Source organism: Kogia breviceps, chromosome 15 (assembly GCF_026419965.1).
Source record: "Kogia breviceps isolate mKogBre1 chromosome 15, mKogBre1 haplotype 1, whole genome shotgun sequence".
Classification (NCBI taxonomy): Eukaryota; Metazoa; Chordata; class Mammalia; order Artiodactyla; family Physeteridae; genus Kogia; species Kogia breviceps.
The window spans coordinates 69,436,458-69,454,831 of record NC_081324.1 but is presented as its reverse complement, the minus strand read 5'-3'; positions in this window follow the sequence as shown (position 1 = coordinate 69,454,831).

Below are 18,374 nucleotides of genomic sequence, written 5' to 3'. Positions count from 1 at the left end.
CTCCCAGCATCCCTTTGTTTCCAGCATTTGTCACATGACTCACAATGGCCAAGCTCCCCAGATCCATGCCTGCACGTTAATTATTGAGTGATATAATCCAAATTTATCTAGTGAATTAATAATAGGTCATAGGGGTATTTTAATAATGAAATATTTGGAGTTATGTTTTGATAATTGCAGCAGGCTTTCATAATTACCTCACGACCGTGAAAATAAAATCAAAATCAATTAGGTGGTATGAAACGACACCCCAGGAGCACCCCCTCAAAGCTTTAATTGATAGACCTACCAGGATGAGGAAGATCAGTTTATCTCTGAACCAGCTAAGGCCTGGGGTCAAGGCCTTTGCAGGATGCTCGAGCTGGGGAGGGATTCCAGGAAGGACAAGGGAAGAAACATCACTGAAATACATCAGAGGTTTGACTCACAAAGTGCTTTAAAGGCCAACAGAACAAGCATCTGCTTTTACAGATGAAAAGACCAACGTTCAAAGAGGAACCCTGACTCACCAAGGCAGCCTCAAAATAGAGAGCCTGGACTGCCTCTCCGGACTCCTAGTCCAGTGCTCTCTCGGCCCTGGACCACACGCCCTCCCTCTTCTGCCATGACACAGCCCTCAGTGGTTTGTCTGAGCCCTGGCCATGCCTCCAGTCTCAACCCCTGCGACTCCCCAGACCACGTAATGTTCATGAGCTTCAACTTCTTCACACCTCTGTTCCTTTGCCTGTGCTGTGCCCTCTGGCCAGGGCGTCTTCCCTTCCCCCACCCAACCTCTCGGGGTTCCTGGCAATGTGCTTCCGGCAGGGGTGACTCCCTTCCTCCTGCCCTCAAGGGCCCCCACTACGGGGTGATTGCTCATCCGTTTCCTCTGAAAAGACTGGGAGCTTCTTTAAGCCAAGGGCAAGTTCCTTGTGTCTCCCTGGGATTTTAACACAGGGGCCTAACAAAGAGTAAAGGCATAGTATAGGTTTATGCAAAGCCAGATGGTGGACAGGGAGGGGGAAGAGAGACACGAAAGAAGGGAAATAAACAAGGCGAGTTTGTTCTGGAGTTATTTCCAGAATGTGTTTAGCCGAGGCCACCAAAAGGACATTTGGGCTTAAAAGTGCTAGTTTAAGGACATCTCACTGGATATTTAAGCAACAATAAAATTAGATACGTGAAAGCAAGAGAAATCTTTTCAGGAGGACAAAGAATGCTAATGATGGCAGATTGGTATTCCAAACCACCACCCTCCCCCTCAATCCCACCCCCCCACCCCCCCACACACACAGTCAAGAAGCCTGGGCTATTGACCCTGAGGTCCTTCTCTAAGATATGTCCTCAAGAAGCCACTTGAACTTGCTGCAGACGCTGCCCAAAGCGGGTCTCCGGGCAGAGCTGACAAGCAGCAGCTGGGGCTGGAACTGGTGTGATATGATCTGTTTCCTCAGAAGCCACGCTGATCCCACCGTCGGTAACCATGGAGCCCAGTTTGAATTGCAGGTGTCAGCCAGGTTTGGCCATCTTTGTCATTTATGGACCAATAGTCAGGTCTGGGGGAGGAGGAGTTTGGCAACATTAGAGCACCACCACCTCCCGCCCCCTTCCCTGCCCCATTTCCAAGCAGGATCTATTGGCTCAAGCTCTGAGCTGTATTCTGACAGGAACCATAGCACTGCCATTAAAAACACAGACTCTGGAGCCAGACTTTTAGGGCTCAAACTTTAGCATGGCCACTTATGAGCTGTGTGACCTTGGGTGAGTCTCTTAGCCTCTCTGTTACTTAGGGTCACTATGGGGAGTAATGAGCTGATTTACCTAAATGCTAGATTAGGGGATGTCTCTGTTCTTACCTTCTCTGTTAAGAGCACCTTGATTTGCAATACCCTCCCTGACTCTCACTGCGGATTGGATGGTACTGGCCCCACCCACCAGTGCAAGGACTTGGGCACATCCCCCATAACTAACCAATCAGCAGAGTCCATTCCTCTGGCTACAGGGATTGGTCTGGATCAAGCCCTCGACTCAAGCCCAGCAATCAGAACTAACGAGGCTCTTCATCAAGGAATATTAGCTAGTACGGCTGTTACGTAATTGTGACAAAAGTTGACTCTCCAAGTTGAGCCTCTCTAGAGAACGGGAAAGGCAAGGGAACTAAGAGGTTTGGGATCCTTAGGCAGAGGACACCAGTGCCCTCACCCCTGCTCTCCCCAGCAGGGCCAGGTTAGGAACCTTCTCTCCTGGCCCTGAAAGGCCCTTGCTAGCTCCTGTTCTAAGATGAAGTCAAACACGTGAATCTGAGCACGGGCCTTGAGCCTGGCAGGCCTGGTTCAAATCCTGATCCAAACCTTCCCTTCCTAGATGTGGGACCCTCATCTCTCACCCCTCCGTTTCTTCACCTGGAAAATGGAGATGACCAAGAACCCTGACCCTGGGAAGGTTCTGGGATTTCAGTGAAGTCAGGCATTGTCCAGGGCCTGGCACAAAGAAGGGTCTCGGGCAGCGAGGCTGGTCATTACGAACATACCCATCCTGCCTTCTCTTGCAACTGGCTGTTACACACCCATCCGCTGCCAGACTGGGCTCGTAAGGCAGGGCCAGTGTGGATGATCACTGTACCCTCAGCATCCCATGTGGGGCCCGGGATGGAGGGGGAGGGGATGAGTGAAGGAACAGAAGGAGGGAAGGAGGAAGGGAGGGAGGAAAGAGGAAAAGCACATGTGTCTTTATGACACTGAAAGCCCAGCTGCTCCAGAATCAAAGAGTATCTAGACTGGGAGACAGAAGACCAGTCTAAAGCCCTTTACTCTGCAGAGACAGAGCCCAGAGAGAGGCGGTGACTTCTCCAGGGTCACACAGCAGAGCCTGGCTGAATAGGCCCCCGGCCAAGAGCGCCCCCGCACCCCCGCAACTCCTGCAACCAGCCTCCAGCTCCCCGACATCCCGCCTCCTGTTTCCCTCAGCCCTCTCCCCCTCACCTCTCCCCATCAGGCCAATCCCAACACGCAACGCCTCTTCCTGTCTGGAGAAGACACCGCCCCCAAGCCAGGTGCTCCCCTCAGGTGCCTCCTTCCCCAAATGGACTGGGCCCCAGAAAATATCCTGGGGCCTCCAGGCTTGAAGGAGCAAGGTGACTCAGAGCCAGGTAGGGGGAAGCTCAGGGAGAAAGAGGCTGGAGGCTCTGGGGGAGAGAGTTCTTTGTCAGTGAGTCAGGCAAAACAAGCTTCTCTCCAAATAATATCAAGAATCTCTTGGCCTGAACTCAAGTATGCAGGACACAAATGTTAGTTTCCTGTAATTGAACTTGCAGGACCGAAACCACACTAGCTAGGTTCTGATCTCACCTGCCATGTAACTCACATCATAGGGTGACTATGGCATACAGCTCCGGCTTCACTTCTTTTCTGGCTGCCCCACCTGGGAAGCCTCTGTCTAGTTTGTGGTGGGGTTGGGGAGCAGGTCACGGGTCACCAGCTCTTCCCGACCAATTGCTTGTATCTGAGGTTCTGACTTTTGAAGTTCTCATTCCCTCCTCCAGGTGATAAAAGCAGAGAGCTTCCCTACCATGATGGTCTGATGCAGGGAAAGAGAGGGGTTACAGGAATGCTAGAGGAAAAGCTTTGGGTCTTGTTTCAAAGGAGCATCCCCCTTTCCTGCCTGTCTGGTGTGTGTTGCCCCAGAAGCACACCTCCGACAAGCACAGCAGTGCAAAGGATGTAAGAGGGTCAGGAGTGAAGTGAGGAAGGGAAATGTTCATTACCCGGCAAGATTCTGCTGTGAGCAACTGGGGCTCCATCCCACTGGGAACCTCTGGGAGACCTGTGGACTATGCCTTGGAATGTCTCACCCAAGGAGGGATGGAGCTGGGGTATTTATCCTCCATCTCCCATAGGACCTGCCATTGGCCAAAGGGTACTCGCCTGGTACATTAATCCTGTCACTTCATCAGGGAAGGACTGGCATTTGGAAAATGTGGGGTGGGCCTGCATGGGGATGGTGAGAGCCAAGGGGGTAATGGGTGAGCGCCAACGGTGTCTGCTACACTCACACAACTAAGAATAATATCCCCTGGCCTGTCCACAGAGCTTTATCATTTGCACAGTACTCACCTGTAATTCCCCAGCATCACCTGCAGACATCGGTACCACCGCCACGTTACAAATGAGGGAGTTGAGGCCTGGACCGGGGAAATGCATCACTGATAAGAGGCCAAAAGGGGGCCACAAATCCAGGTATTTGGCCTCTAACCCCAAGAGAACCAGCTCCAGAGTTGGCCCAGGCCCTGGGTTCAAACCCTGGTCCACCTCTCTTGGCTTCATGATGCTGAGCTGAGCTGTAGACTTCACTTCCCTTTCACCTCTGTTTCATCATCTGCAAAGTGGGGACAAGATCAGCCCCCCTCACAAAGGCAGCGTGAAGATCCACCAAGGGAACGTGTGCAGAAGGGCTGTGGACCCGACCCAGCACACAGTAGGTGCTCAGTAGTCATTTCTCTCGGGGCCCCTTTTTGGCCTCATCTGCTTCAGGGGCTGTGGGCCAGGCCAGTTAGTTCAGCAAACACTTACAGAGCCCCTGAGGTTGTGTTGTTCTCCTGCTGCTGCTGCTGCCTGTGAATAAGACAGCCTGGGACTCCGCCCGCGAGGGAGGCAGGCAGGTAAAGAGAGAATACAGTAACACCTGGAAGGCTGCACCCGCTGCATGGGAGGCTGGGGAAGGCCCAGGGAGGGTCAGGAAGCGTGGAGGGGGCTGGGGAGGAGTGAGCTCACAGCAAAGGCCAGGCCGCCGGGTCTGGAGGTAGGCTGGGGTGGGAGCAGCGTGGAAGTCTGAAAGCTAGAGGTGTCAGGATCAGATTTTAAAACCCCCTCCGCTGCTACATGGATGCTGATGGGAGCTGACCAAGGAGGACCACCTCTTAACAGAGATGAGCAAACATGGCGGCCCGGCCTGGGTAGGGGTTGGGCAGGTGGGCAGAGGGGCTGTAGTGCCAGGGCTGGGTGGGTCCTTGGGGAGGCAGGGAGGGCAGTCAAGAGGCTTCAAAGACAGCCTTCATTTGGGAGCCTGAGCCCAGCTCATCGCACGACCTCGGCTGACCCTGCCTGGGCTGTCCCAAGACCCAAAGCACCACCCCTGTGGGCCCCCCACCCCTGCCTGCCCCTCAGGGCTGTGACTGTGGCCCTCGGGCCCGTCCACCTCCCTCAGCTCCAAAGTCACTAACTTGCTTGGGTCCCACGCATTTCTCCCATCATCAGATATGCAGCAAGCCCCTCCAAGATGAGCTCTGAGACCCAGCTCCTGATGAGAGAAATCGGAGTCCAGCAGAGTAAACAGACCCAGGCAATGAACCCATGCCTGGTAAAAATGTAGATAACTGACAGGTGGGGAGGACTTTTTTTTGGAGATGCACCCACTCAGCCTCCAGGCTCTCTGGCAGGCGCCTAGATCGATTTATCCATTGTCTGATTGTCAGAGGACCCTCCCCACTGGCTGTGCCTTCTCTCTCTCTCTCTCTCTCTCTCTCTCTCTCTCTCTCTCTCTCAATCCAAAAAAGAGGGGCTATAGGTATACGCATAGCTGATTCACTTCGCTGCACAGCAGAAACTAACACAACATTGTAAAGCAACTATACTCCAATAAAAATTTATTTAAAAATAAAGAAACAAAAAACAAGGAACTTTGAATTCCTAACCAGTTTGGAGACTTCTCAGCAAACCAACAGGAGACCCATTGAGTGTGCAGGGATCCTTAAGTCAGAAAGTGGCTCCAGCAAAGAAAAACACATTGAGAGATTGTTCCAAAATGCTCCTCACAGCAGGAGCATTCAAATTAACCTTAGCTGCTGTTCTTGCTTGCGTTGTGTTGTTTTGCTTTGCTTTGGTTTTTTGCAGCTTGAACAAGGGGTCCAGAAGGAAAGGCAGGAGGTGTTCCTTTACTTGCAGAACTTTTCCTGGGATGAGTGGAGCTACCAGGGATGGGATTCCTCCCCTGCCAGACACCACGTGGAGGCAAGGGCGTTGCTGGGAGGCCGGATGCCCTGCTGACCCGTGACCTGGTCCTGCTATGAGTACGATGGAGGCACCTGTCATGTGCCTGGAGCAAAGTCCAGGAAGGCGGGCTGGAGGGTCAGAGCCTGGAATGAACCACCAAGCTCCTGGAGCGATGGAGAAGGAGGAGAGGAGGAAAAAAGCTGGTGCAGGGCATAAACTGAGGCCCAAGGAGGTTGGGTGACAAGCCAGGAATTCAGGTTACCCGATTCTCACCTTTTCCTCTCCCATTCCTTCTTTCTTGTTGTATTCATTCACTCATTTATTTTGTAGTAGTCGATACACTATCATGGTTCATAATTCAAAAGGTACAAAAGGATATACACTGAAGAGTCTGTCAGTACAGTTATCCCTCAGTATTTGCAGGGCATTGATTGGTTCCAGACTCCCATGGGTACCAAAATCCACAGACGCTCGAGTTCCTTGTATAAAATGGCCACAGTATTTGCCTATAACATATGCACGTCCTAGTCATCTCTAGATTTCTTATGATACCTAACACCACGTCAATGCTATGGAAATAGCTGTAAAGACAGCGTAAATGCTGCATGAATAGTTGCCTTCGAAACGGCAAATTCAAGTTTTGCTTTTTGGAACTTGCTGGAATTTTTTTCCTGAATATTTTCCATCCTAGGTTGCTTGAACCTGCAGGCAGATGCAGAACCCATGTACGCGTTCAGGGGAATTGTACGGGAAGTGAGTTATATCTCAATAAAGCTGCTGAAAACAGAAAAAGTCTCCCTCCTCTTATCCCCTGGATGCTGGTACCACTCTGTTTTCCTGGAGGCAAGCCCAGGACCTATTCTTTTCTGCTCTATCCATTCCTTCTTTAGACTTTGGGTGGATCTGGGGTAAAAGAAAATTGATGCTGCCGAAATAAAAGCAAAGAATCTCTCTCTCTCTCTCTCTCTCTCTCTCTCTCTCTCCTCTCCCCCCATCCTGACATTTAACAAGCACCTACTATGTGCAACCGTCCCAACATCCATCATCTGTTTCAAACTTCACCACCATTTACTGAAGCAGCGAAAGTTAGTTCCACTTGCCAGGTGAGGAGAGAAGTTGAGCAGAGATTTCCCTATTCTGGACATTGCATATAAAGAGAATAATAGAATATGTGGTCTTTTGTGTCTGACTTCTTTCACTCAGCATCATGTTTTCAAGGTTCATCCACATTGTAGTATGTGTCAGTGGTGTGTTCCTTTTCATGGCTGAATAATATTGCATTGGTGTGGCTGGACCCCCATCTGGGTTATCTATTTCTCTGTTGATGGGCATAGGGGTTGTTTCTACCTTTTGGCTGTTGTGAATAATGCTGCTATGAGCATTCATTTGCAATTTTTCGTGTGGGCATATGTTTTCATCTCTCTTGGGTGGATGCCTGGGAATGGAATTGCTGGATCATATGGTAACTCTAGGTGTCATTGTTTGAGGAACTGCTGAACTCTTTTCCTAAGCAGCTGCACCTTTTTTTCATTCCCCAAACTTTCAGAGGTACCATTTCTTGAGGCAGGGGCTCACGCAAATCACCTCACTGAATCCCCACCACAAGCTGTGGAGGAGGTGGACAGGACTTTCGCCCCGTCTTCCAGATGAGGAAAATGAGGCTTGGAGAGGTGGATCCACTGGCCCAGGTCACCCAGCCTGTGTCCAGGATTCCAGCTAACTGTCTGGCCCTAACCAAGCCACCGAGGAGTAATGTTTTGGAGGCTGACTTGAGAAATGGGGGTGGAGGAGATTCCAACTCCGAGGGGACCCTCCCCCAGGCCTGCCAGGTGATCCTGGAGAGCATTTACCCTGGGGCTCAGCTGACTAAGAGGGAAAGCCCTCGGGGGCTGTAACTGAAGAGGCCAGTCTTGGGGCCCTGCTGGGGCAGGTGGAAAAGCACAAAGGGTTCTTTGTCCTGCCCCATTGTTCAGACGCGCAGCCAGCCTCGCTGCTCCCCTCGGACCACCAAGGGACAGCACTGGGTCTGCAGAGCAGCTGGGGTGTCTCGAGTTCTCCAGGGGGCCCCCTGGGATGGGCCCGAAGATTCATTAGGGGCTTGGGATATGTTGGGGGATTAGTAGATACTCAGTGTATGGGAAACCATCGCCCCGATTTTTTTCAGTTGTCTACTGCCCTTGATGTAAAGTTCCCAGACACACGCTAACACAGAAAACGAAATAGCCCCAAGGACGTGGCTACTCTGCCTCCCACCCTGAGCCCACAGTCACGTCCATACCTCTTGTGTATCTTTCCAGAGAGTTGTCCTTGCTTGTAGACAACCTCATATGCGTGTGTGTGTACATGCTGGGTTTTTTTTTCATATCCACGTCATTTTTTCCCGCTACACTTTGCACCGGGAGATCATTCCATCCCCCCAAGAACAGCGCCTTCCTTCTTCTCAGTGACTGTGGTACCCCATCTACAGAAGCAGTGTCCGGTGAGTCTGCATTTAAGTTTTCCCAATCTTTCCGCTACTCCAGCTGACCTGAATGTCTTGCACACGGACCTTTGCACACAAGTGTGGGAACGTCCTGCACACCTGTGAGCTGGGCCACTGTTTTGCTCCCCCGTGGGGTGGCCCCGTCACACCGTCCCCAGCGTGGCGTGGGAGCACCTGTGTGCCCAGCGTCCTGCCAGCACAGGACAGCATCAGCCCTTTGGTTCTTCTTTACTTTTCCCGCATAAAAGAGCACACCCGTCATCAGAGTCTGGCCCAGTGGATTTTCACAAAGTCAACACCCCTTGTAACCAATGCCCAGATCAAGACCTAGAACATTGCCAGCCCCGGAAGCCTGCTGATCATGCCCCTCTCAATATCACCCGGATCCTTGGTCAGGCCTTTCTGCTCATTAAAATCCCCCTCCCCTATCCAACCTGCCTCGTCCACACTCCGTGCCAGTGTCACCCCAAGCAGAATCCAGAAAACTTCAAAGCAAAAAAGGCCTTATTTTTTTAAAGGAAGAGTAAATTGGTAAGAACAAAGGTCAGCCAAATCCAGTTCACAGCCCTTTTTTGCATGGTCCACGGGCTTAAAATGATAACCATTGTTAACCATTTTTAAATGGTTGTAAAAAACTAACAGAAGAATAATTCGTGGCACATAAACATTTTATCAAATTCGAACTCCAGCATCCATAAATAAAGCTTTATTGGAAGGGAGGCATGTCCTTCATGTATGGATTGTCTCTGATCGCTTTCTGTTTACAACAGCTGAGTAGAGGAGTTGCTTCAGGAACCCTGTGCTCCCAAGGCTGAAAATATTTGCTGTCTGGTCCTTTGCAGAAAACGTTTGCCAATCCATAACCAAAGCTTCATCACTCGTTAGGTAAGGAAGGGACCTAGACACTGTCCCGTTCAGGGATGGGAACTGCAATGGGATCCCAAGTCATCTGCCTCCAAGGCCCCCTGGGGGGGTGGGTGCGGGGGCTGCAGCAAGAGCCCAGGTAGAAGATGCTGCAGCCTGGACTCGGGCAAGGCAGCAAGGATGGAGAAGAGAAAATGAACTTGAACAAGTCTGGGGGTTACACCAGCAGCCGTGATGGCTGAGAGATGTGCAGGCAGAAGGAGGGGAGGAGAGGAAGATACAGGAACTATATGGGAGAAGCACTTACTAGCCTCCATCACCCCACCAATCACGTGATCCTGTGCTTGGTGCAAGTTTGCAGCATGCATATAACCAAGGGAAGGAATTGAGGGAGAAGAATCAATATTGTGTGGGTTTTTGTTTTGTTTTGTTTTGTTTTGGGGTTTTTTTTTTTGCGTTATGCGGGCCTCTCACTGTTGTGGCCTCTCCCGTTGAGGAGCACAGGCTCCGGACGCACAGGCTCAGCGGCCATGGCTCACGGCCCCAGTCGCTCCGCGGCACGTGGGATCTTCCCGGACCGGGGCACGAACCCGTGTCCCCTGCATCGGCAGGCGGACTCTCAACCACTGCGCCACCAGGGAAGCCCAAGAATCAATATTGTTGATAGCAGGAGGTGTGTATGAGGGGAGAGAAGACCCCGCATGACCGACAAGGGTGGTTATTTGTGTTTGGCACTATAGGAGGAGCACCCAGGACATTTGAGAATCACCTGGCCCAGTTGTCCATCCAACTGAACAGAGAATTGTTGCATTAATATTGAACAGTGGCAATGGGATGTTTCCAGAGGTTTCTACTGGCTTGGGGGTGGAGAGGGTGCACACAGGCTCCAGACTCAAAAGCCTACAGGAGGCTTCTGGCTGCATGACTCAGGAACCTTGGGTGAGTCTCTTCATCCCTCACAGCCTCAGTTTTCCCTTCTGTGAAATGGGACCATAATCTTGCCCTTGTAGAAATACCATGAAGATTAAAGGAGATGTTTTGTGTGTGAGAGGCCCACCAATAGGAGCCACGGCCCAAATGCCAGCCCCTTTGTGGGCTTCTGAAAAGCCTCTCTAGATCGGCAGCCAGGAGTTCTCCTATTTTGTTGATTTGAAGAACTTTTCCCCAGAGGGTGAGTCTGTGGGAACAGAGGGAGGCTTTCCAGGGTTGGGGAGACACCACTTATGACTCTGAGTGATGCCACCTCCAAGTCTTATTGTCATAAAGAAAGTTATTCAAACACAATCAATTAGGCACCCCTATTAGCATATTTTTCATTGTAATACAGCCACAAAGAAGAGCTTCTAGAGGCTGTTTATTGCTGTTCTGAGCTAATATTTGTTAAAGTGATTAATATGTTTTTCAAACATCTGTGACAGGTGTGGCAGGCATTATTTATCTCCACTGGCTGGAGCCTGAAAGGGTGCAGGGTGGGAGTCCTCAGAGAGGGGCACCAGGTAGGGGCCTCGGGGGGCCGCTGAGGACAATGTCCACCTCTCCTTCCCTGCTCGGCCTCACCCCTTCCATTGTCTCCTGCCCCCGCCCCCACCAACCCCGCCTTGAACTTCCTGGTCTACTGACCATTCCCATCAGCATTCAAGGGCATCTCTCACTGTAACAAGTAAAGACCCTGGAACCCCTTCTTCACCAGCTCCTCTGACCTCCCCCCCACAACTCTTTTGCCATCTTCCTCCTTCTCTCCAAAACCAAGCACTTCCGAAGAACACTTCACCCTCCCTACTTCCTTTATTAACCTTCCAGTCCCTGCTTTAAAAAAAATCATTCTGAAATATGAAAAGCATACAGAACCTTCTAGAACAGCACCGTCTGAAAGAACTTTCTGCAGTAATGAAAATGTTCTCTATCTGCACCATCCATATGGGAGCCACTAGCCACATCTGGCTATTGAGCACTTGAAATGTGGCTAGTGCGACTGAGCAATTTATTTAAAATGAAATTTGAAATTTTATTTAATTTTAATAAACTTATATTTACATTGAAGTCCCCATATTTGGCGAGAGGCAACCGCATGGAACCACGCAGCTCTAGAGAGTCACGTAATGAAAGCTGCACACCCATCGCCCATCAGCTTTATCAAATATCTGCATTTGGTCATATCTGCTTCCGATCTTTTTTAAGTAATTAGATGTTATGGATTTGTTTCCCCCTTTTCTCTAGTGAGTTAATCAACTGTCTTGCATATTTATGTCTCAGTACTTATCCTTCCCATTCATGTTCTTATGCTTTTACTATATATGGATCCACTACATTGCAATCGTTTTCACATTTTAATACTTTATATACACGGCAACCTATTCTATGCATCACTCTGCAACTTGCTTGTTTTGTTTTCCAAATCGGCATAGCACTGGTTCATTTTCACCAATGTATAGTATCCCACTGTACAAGCATCCTGCTATTTAGTTCTCATCTTAAGGAGCATGTTACTAACAACACTGTAATGAACATTTCGGGACATATCCCTTTGGGCAACAGGCTAATGTTTCTAGAGAATATTCACCAAGAAGCAATAGTTCAGTCAAGTTACAAAGATTTAACTTGACTAGATACTCCCAGATAGCCCTCCAACCTGCTTGTGCCAACTCACACTCCCACCAGCAACAGAGGAGAGGCCCTGCTTCCCTGCAGGCTCATTGACACTTGGCATTCTCAACTTTTAAAATTTCTGTTAAGCAGATGGGTGGTACCTTGTGGTTCTTTCCATTAGTATTTCCTGATTACTGGTGAGGTTAAACATCTTTCATGACTCAGTCATTTGGGTTTTCTCATTTGAGAACTGTCTGGTTGTACCCATTGCCTATTTTTCTACTGGGTGGTTGGTGTAATTCTTGTTGATTTGCAAGAGCTCTTTACATATTATGGATTTAATCCTCTCTCAGTTATATGTGCTCAGATACCTTTTTCTAGTTTTTGTCTTCTCTGTTAACTTATTTATGAAGACTCTGATTGAAAAGAAGTTTTTAATTTTAATAGTCAAATGTATCCATCTCTTTCTTTGGGGGTTAAGTTTTTTGTGCTATGATTAAGAAATCTCCCCTTACCCCAGGGTTATACAGATGGTTTGTATTTTCATCTGGAATTTAAATTTTTTTTCCTTTTTGTATTTAGATCTTTACTGCATCTTGAATTCATTTGTTTGTGTGTATGTGTGCTATGTAGTTTGGAATCTAAAGTAATACTGTTTATATTAGTTGTCTACACTGCATAATAAAGTTACATTAAAAATTTATTTTTAAAAAAACCACACATTTATTATCTCACAGTTTCTGTGGGTCAGCAGTCTGGGCACAGCTTAGCAAGAGCTTCTACTTAGAGTCTGTCCCAATGCTATAGTCAAGGAGTCAGCTGGGGCTGAGTTCTCATCAGAGGCTTAACTGGGGAAGGATCCACTTTCAAACTCCTCAGGTTACTGACAGAGTTCATTTCTTTGCAGCTGTAGGATTCATGGCAGCTTGTTTCTTCAAAGCCAGCAATGGAAAGAAAGAGAGAGAGTGGGAGAGAGAGAGAAAAAGAGTTTAGGATAGAGAGAGAGAGGGACTGCCAGCAAGACAGTCTTGTATAATGTAAGGTGATCAAGAGAATGACATCCCATTCCCTTTGCCATATTCTATTGGTTAGAAGTAAGTTGCTGGTCCTGCCCACATTCAAGAGGAGAGAGCAGCACAGAGGCCTGAAAATCAGGAGGTAGGATCAAGGCACCACCTGAAAGACTGTCTGCATGTTTTGCGTATTGACCATCATTTTCCAGTATTCTTTTTTAAAGACTTTATATCTTTAGAGCAATTTACTTTCAAGCAAAACTTAGAGGAAAGTACAGAGATTTCCCATAAATATCCCCCCAACATGCATAGCCTTCCCCATTATCAACATCCCCCACCAGAGTGGGACATTTGTTACAACTGATGAAACTACGTTGACACATCATTATCTACCAAGGTCCATAGTTTACACTCTAGCTCACTCTTGGTGTTGTACGTTCTATTTGTTTGGACAAATGTGTAATGATATGTATCCATCATTATGGTATCATACAGAGTACTTCCACTGCCCTGAAAATCCTCTGTGCTCTGCCTGTTCATCCCTCCCTCCTCCAATTCCTGGCAACCACTGATCTTTTTACTGTCTCCATAGTTTTGCTTTCTCCAAAATGTCATATAGTTGGAATCATACAGTATGTAGCTTTTTCAGATTGGCTTCTTTCACTTAGTCATATGCATTTAAGGTTCCTCCATGTCTTTTCGTGGTTTGATAGCTCATTTCTTTTTAGTGCTGGATAATATCCATCAGTATTCTTTTGTAGATGGCCCAACCTCTTCTCCACTGACCGGTAATGCTTTCTCCATCACGGATAAATTTTCCATAGGCGCAGAAGTCCGTTTCTGGTCTCTTTTATTATTGTTGTTGCTTTAGTGGGCTTCCTGCTCCTACCATCCGTCTGAATATGCTCTAGTTTGAGGTCACCAATGTTGTTGAATTGTACTGGGTCTTTCCAGACCTCACCCCACGAGACCCCTCAGAGGTATTGGGTACCATGGACATTTCTTTCCCTCTTGAACCATTCTTCCCAGGCTTAAGGTGCCTTGTCATGGGTCTCCTATGCCAGCTGTCCCTCCTACCTGACACGGGGGTCCTGGAGTCAATCACCCTTTGTTCACTCTCTCAGTAATCTCATTTACTCGTGGAATTAAATGCCATCTTCATGCTAAGGGGCTCAGTCCCAGGCTGGTCCTTCCCGGAACTCCACGTCTGTGTAGCCAGTGGCCTGTTAAACTCCACCTGGCTGATTCGTGGCCATCTCAGACAACATACCGCCCAGGATTCGGGCTCGATTCCACCACCCCTGACTTCCCTGGCGGTCCAGTGGTTAAGACTCAGAGCTTCCACTGCAGGAGGCACGGGTTCGATCCCTGGTCAGGGAACAAAGATCCCACATGCCTCACAGTGCAGCCAAAAAAAAAAGAAAAAGACATATTGATTCCACCCCCCAAAAAAATGCCCCCATCCCTCATCTGCCTCTAGCAAGAGGTGGGTCCTCCATCCCCTCCCGCGGTCGCCTCATCCTGGGTCCGACCACCTCCCTCCATCTTCCCAGCTGTCCCCCTGCCCGAGCCACTGTCACCTCCCACGTGAGTGCCTTCAGTAGCCTCTCAGCTTCCACGCCTGCCCTCTGCAGTCAATTCTCCACACGGCGGTCAGAGCAATATTTTCAAAAACATAAATCATCTCACATCATCTCCCCACTTAAAATCCTTTCCAGAGCTTCCCACTGCTCTTGGAATGGGATCCAGATTCCTCAACATGCCCTCAATCAATAGTGGGCTGTCACCTCCTCTCCGACCCCATCCATCACCACCTGCCCCCCCCCCCAAACTCTCATCCCCCCTCACCCCACCCCGGCTGGACTATGGAGATGATCTGATTATTTCTCTAAGGGGGAGATTTTGGGGGTGGTCCACGGGGTCTGGAGGGAGAGGTGTCAAATTTCCCCTCTGAGTGGCAGGACCTGGGCAGGGCCATGTACCCCAAGGAGGTCAGGTTAAGCGGCATATTTACTTTAGCCCTCTCCAAAGTATGTTTTGGTGGTGGGAGAGAGTTATGAATAAGCTCTTAATTCCAGAGAGGGCGTCGGTCAGCTCTCCGACAGCGGCGTTTATTGACGTTCAAGTCTGCTTCTTTGTCCAGCGCCCCAAGACTGAGGGGCCTGTCTGTGGCAGGGCTGGTGGCCCCAGCTCACCTGGACAGGGACAGGCCTACCTGCCAGCTCTCTCCATAAGTGGCACCAGGGTCTCAGTTTTTCTACCAGGACTAAGCATCTGGTGTCCCAGGGAGTAAGCATCTGGGAAAACTGTCATGAGCAAGGAGTGACCCACAACCCCCGCCCAGGAGGGAGAGCCCCCAAAACCAGTGCCACCTGAAGAACCAGGTGGGTGGGAGGTCGATGGGGCTGTTTGAAGATTTGTCACCTGATCAGACTGTTTGTGTTTTCACTGGGCTGACGGAATCCTCGGGGCCAGAGAGGGAGGGAGCCAGGCTTGTCGGCCTGCTGGCTGTGTGGCTTGAGGCCAATAGGTTTGCCCTGCTGGTCCTCAGTTTCCCCATCTGTTTCATTGCCCTTCTGTTCTGTGGACAGGGATGCAAGCACAGTTGACGGCATCCTGCAGCCCCATGGAGGACTGTGGCACTTTCAAAGAGGGATATTTGGGAATGGAAATCAAAAGTTCAGAGAGAACAATTTATATGGCATTCTTAAAATGACGAAACTACAGCGTCGGAGGACATCTGAGTGGTTGCCTGGGAACGGGGAGAAGGTCAGGATGGGCCCAACCCTAAAGAGGTCACACAAAGGAGCTTCCCCACGGGTGGAGCAGTGCTGCATCTTGACCATGGGGGTGGGGGTGGGCTGGGTATCCGTACGTGACAGCAAGTTGCGTAGAACTCCACACACAGGTTCACGTACAAACTGATGGAAACCCAGCAAGGTCCTGTGGTCTAGTTAAAAGCTTGTACCAAGGTCAATTTCCTGATTTTGATTTCGTGCTCCAGCTCTGTAAGATGTCCCCACTGGGGGAAGCTGGGGGAAGGGCCCATAGGACTCTGTATTATTTTCACAACTTCTCATTTCAAAATTAAGAGTTTCAAGAAAAAGTTCAGAGAGGTCATGGATGTGCCCAGGGCCACACAGCAAATTGAGCAAGAAGCTAGAGTTAATACTCAGGTGTCCTGATAGTCAAGTTCTTAATGATCTTCCCTAGAACAACAGGCATTCAGCAAAATAAAGATAGGTGAGTCACAGTGACGGCAGCATGAGCGGGGAACTAGAGGAAGTGGTGATGATCGTAGTAGTGACCACAGTACCAGCTTCCATTTATTGAGGCCTGAACCCAGGCCAGGCAACTTGCAGGCAGCCTTACATATATGACTCCTGCTTCTCACCATGGCCGGCCAAGGTCACGCTAACTAGGCTGAAACTTGAACCCAGTGCCCAGCATCAGCCCCTTGGCCTGTCTATTCTCCAAGTGAGTTCCTGGCTGACATAATGGACAGCGGGAAGACCGATGACCCTGTCTGGGATCCTGAGATGTCCAGGGACGGCCTTGGCACTGAGGGGCCCCGCCCACCTCACCTTCACCCACGAGCCATCCTGATGGAGGTCAAGGGCCAGGACAAGGAGGTGTCCAAATAAATAAACGAGCCAGTAGCCATGTGATGCTACCGCTATGAGGCTGTGAATGCAGGAGGAATCGCTGGCTGGGGAGCCCCCGGGTCCTAGTCAGCCCTGTGCCCCCATAGGCTGGGCGCCTGGGATGAGCACATCCTTCTCTGGCCTCAGTTTTCATCTCAGGAAGTTCTGGAGGAACTTCCCGCTCAGATCCCACGTCTCCAGGTGGGGATGTTTCCAGTTCGCCAGGCTGCCTGACCCATCCACGTCGGTGTGATTAGGATGATCCTCTCCTGCCGGGCGAAGCCCTGTATTCGTGTCTTGTAGCTGCTGTAACAAACAAACTGCGTGGCTTACAGTAACAAGAACTTATTCCCTCACAGTTCTGGAGGCCGGAGATCTGAAATCAAGGGGTTGTCAGGGCAGCGATCCCCTCACAGCCTCCAGGGGACCATGCCTCCCGGCCTCTTCCAGCTTCTGGTGGCTCCAGGCTTTCCTTGGCTTGTGGCCGCCTCCCTCTCCAACCTCTGCCTCCGTCTCCACGTGGCCTCCTCTTCTCGGTCTCTCCTCCAGTGTCCTTTATAAGGACATTTGTCATTGGATTTAGGGACCAGCCAGGTAATCCGGGGTGATCTCATCTCAAGATCCTTAATTTAATTGCATCTGCAAAGACTCCTTTTCCAAGTAAGGACACGTTCACAGGTTCCGTAGGTTAGGGTGTGGACATATCTTTTGGGGGGTTCTTCAACCCACTATAGACACTCTGCATCAATCATGCCTGAGCCTCGGAGAGACCATGAGACCCTCCTGCTTTAACCCCAGAGGCCTCCCCACCCTGACCTGGCCTCCTGTACCCCCTTGTGCCCTCAGCTCCTTCCACAGGGCCTTTGCACAGGCTATTTCCTCAGCCTGGGACTCTCCCTCCCCCACTTGTCACAGATTCCTGCCTGATCTCCTCTCTGCTCAGATGCAGCTTCCTTGGAGATGCTCCTCCATGTTGGACCAAACTCCAGCTACAAATCCTTATAAGACCCAGAACTTCTCCCTCGTAGACTCACCACGGTTGTAATTTTAGCTTCACTCGTGGGATTCTTTTATTTGTGTCTGGCAGGTGGGCTGACGTCTCCATCAGGTGCAGGAGGCACAGTGCCTAGGGCCACAACTACATTGACAGGCCAATAAACGTGCTCTCTTTTAAAATCAGAAGAAAAATATGAAGATAATCCAGCCTGGAAAACAACACAGTGGGAAAGTATACTTTTTTTCTGCTTGTTATTGGGGAGGGGGCCCATGAAGGCAAAGCCCCCAGGGCCCACAAAAGTCATCTTGCAGCCCTGTGAGCGAGGCCCATGCTCCCATTGTTGGCACATCCCATGCACATAGTAGGTGCTCATTAAGTGTCCAAAAGGAGACGGGAGCACGAGAGGGTCCCGACACATCGGAGAGGGTGGGCTCAGAGACCTGGCTTCAAAACCCTATTTTCATCCTCAGTTGCTCTTGGCCTGGGACAGGTCGCCTCCCTTCTGGACTGGTTTCCCATCTATAAAATGAGAATAACCACACTTACCCCTCGACTTCTCATGCTCATTCGCTAGGCTCAAGAGAGACGTGTGTTTGTGTCAGAGCCTGGCGTGGCGGCTGGCTGCATGAGCCGGGGTCATCGCTGGGATTTATCGAGTGCTGACAATGCACACGGTGCCGTGTTCGGCTGTCACCACATCCTCTCCTGCAGTGGATGCGCTGCGTCCCCTTTTTACAGATGAGAGACTGAGGCTCAGAGAAGGGAAGTACGCATGAGCAGTCACTCAGCTGGACAGTGGTCACGCACCCGGACACAGGTCAC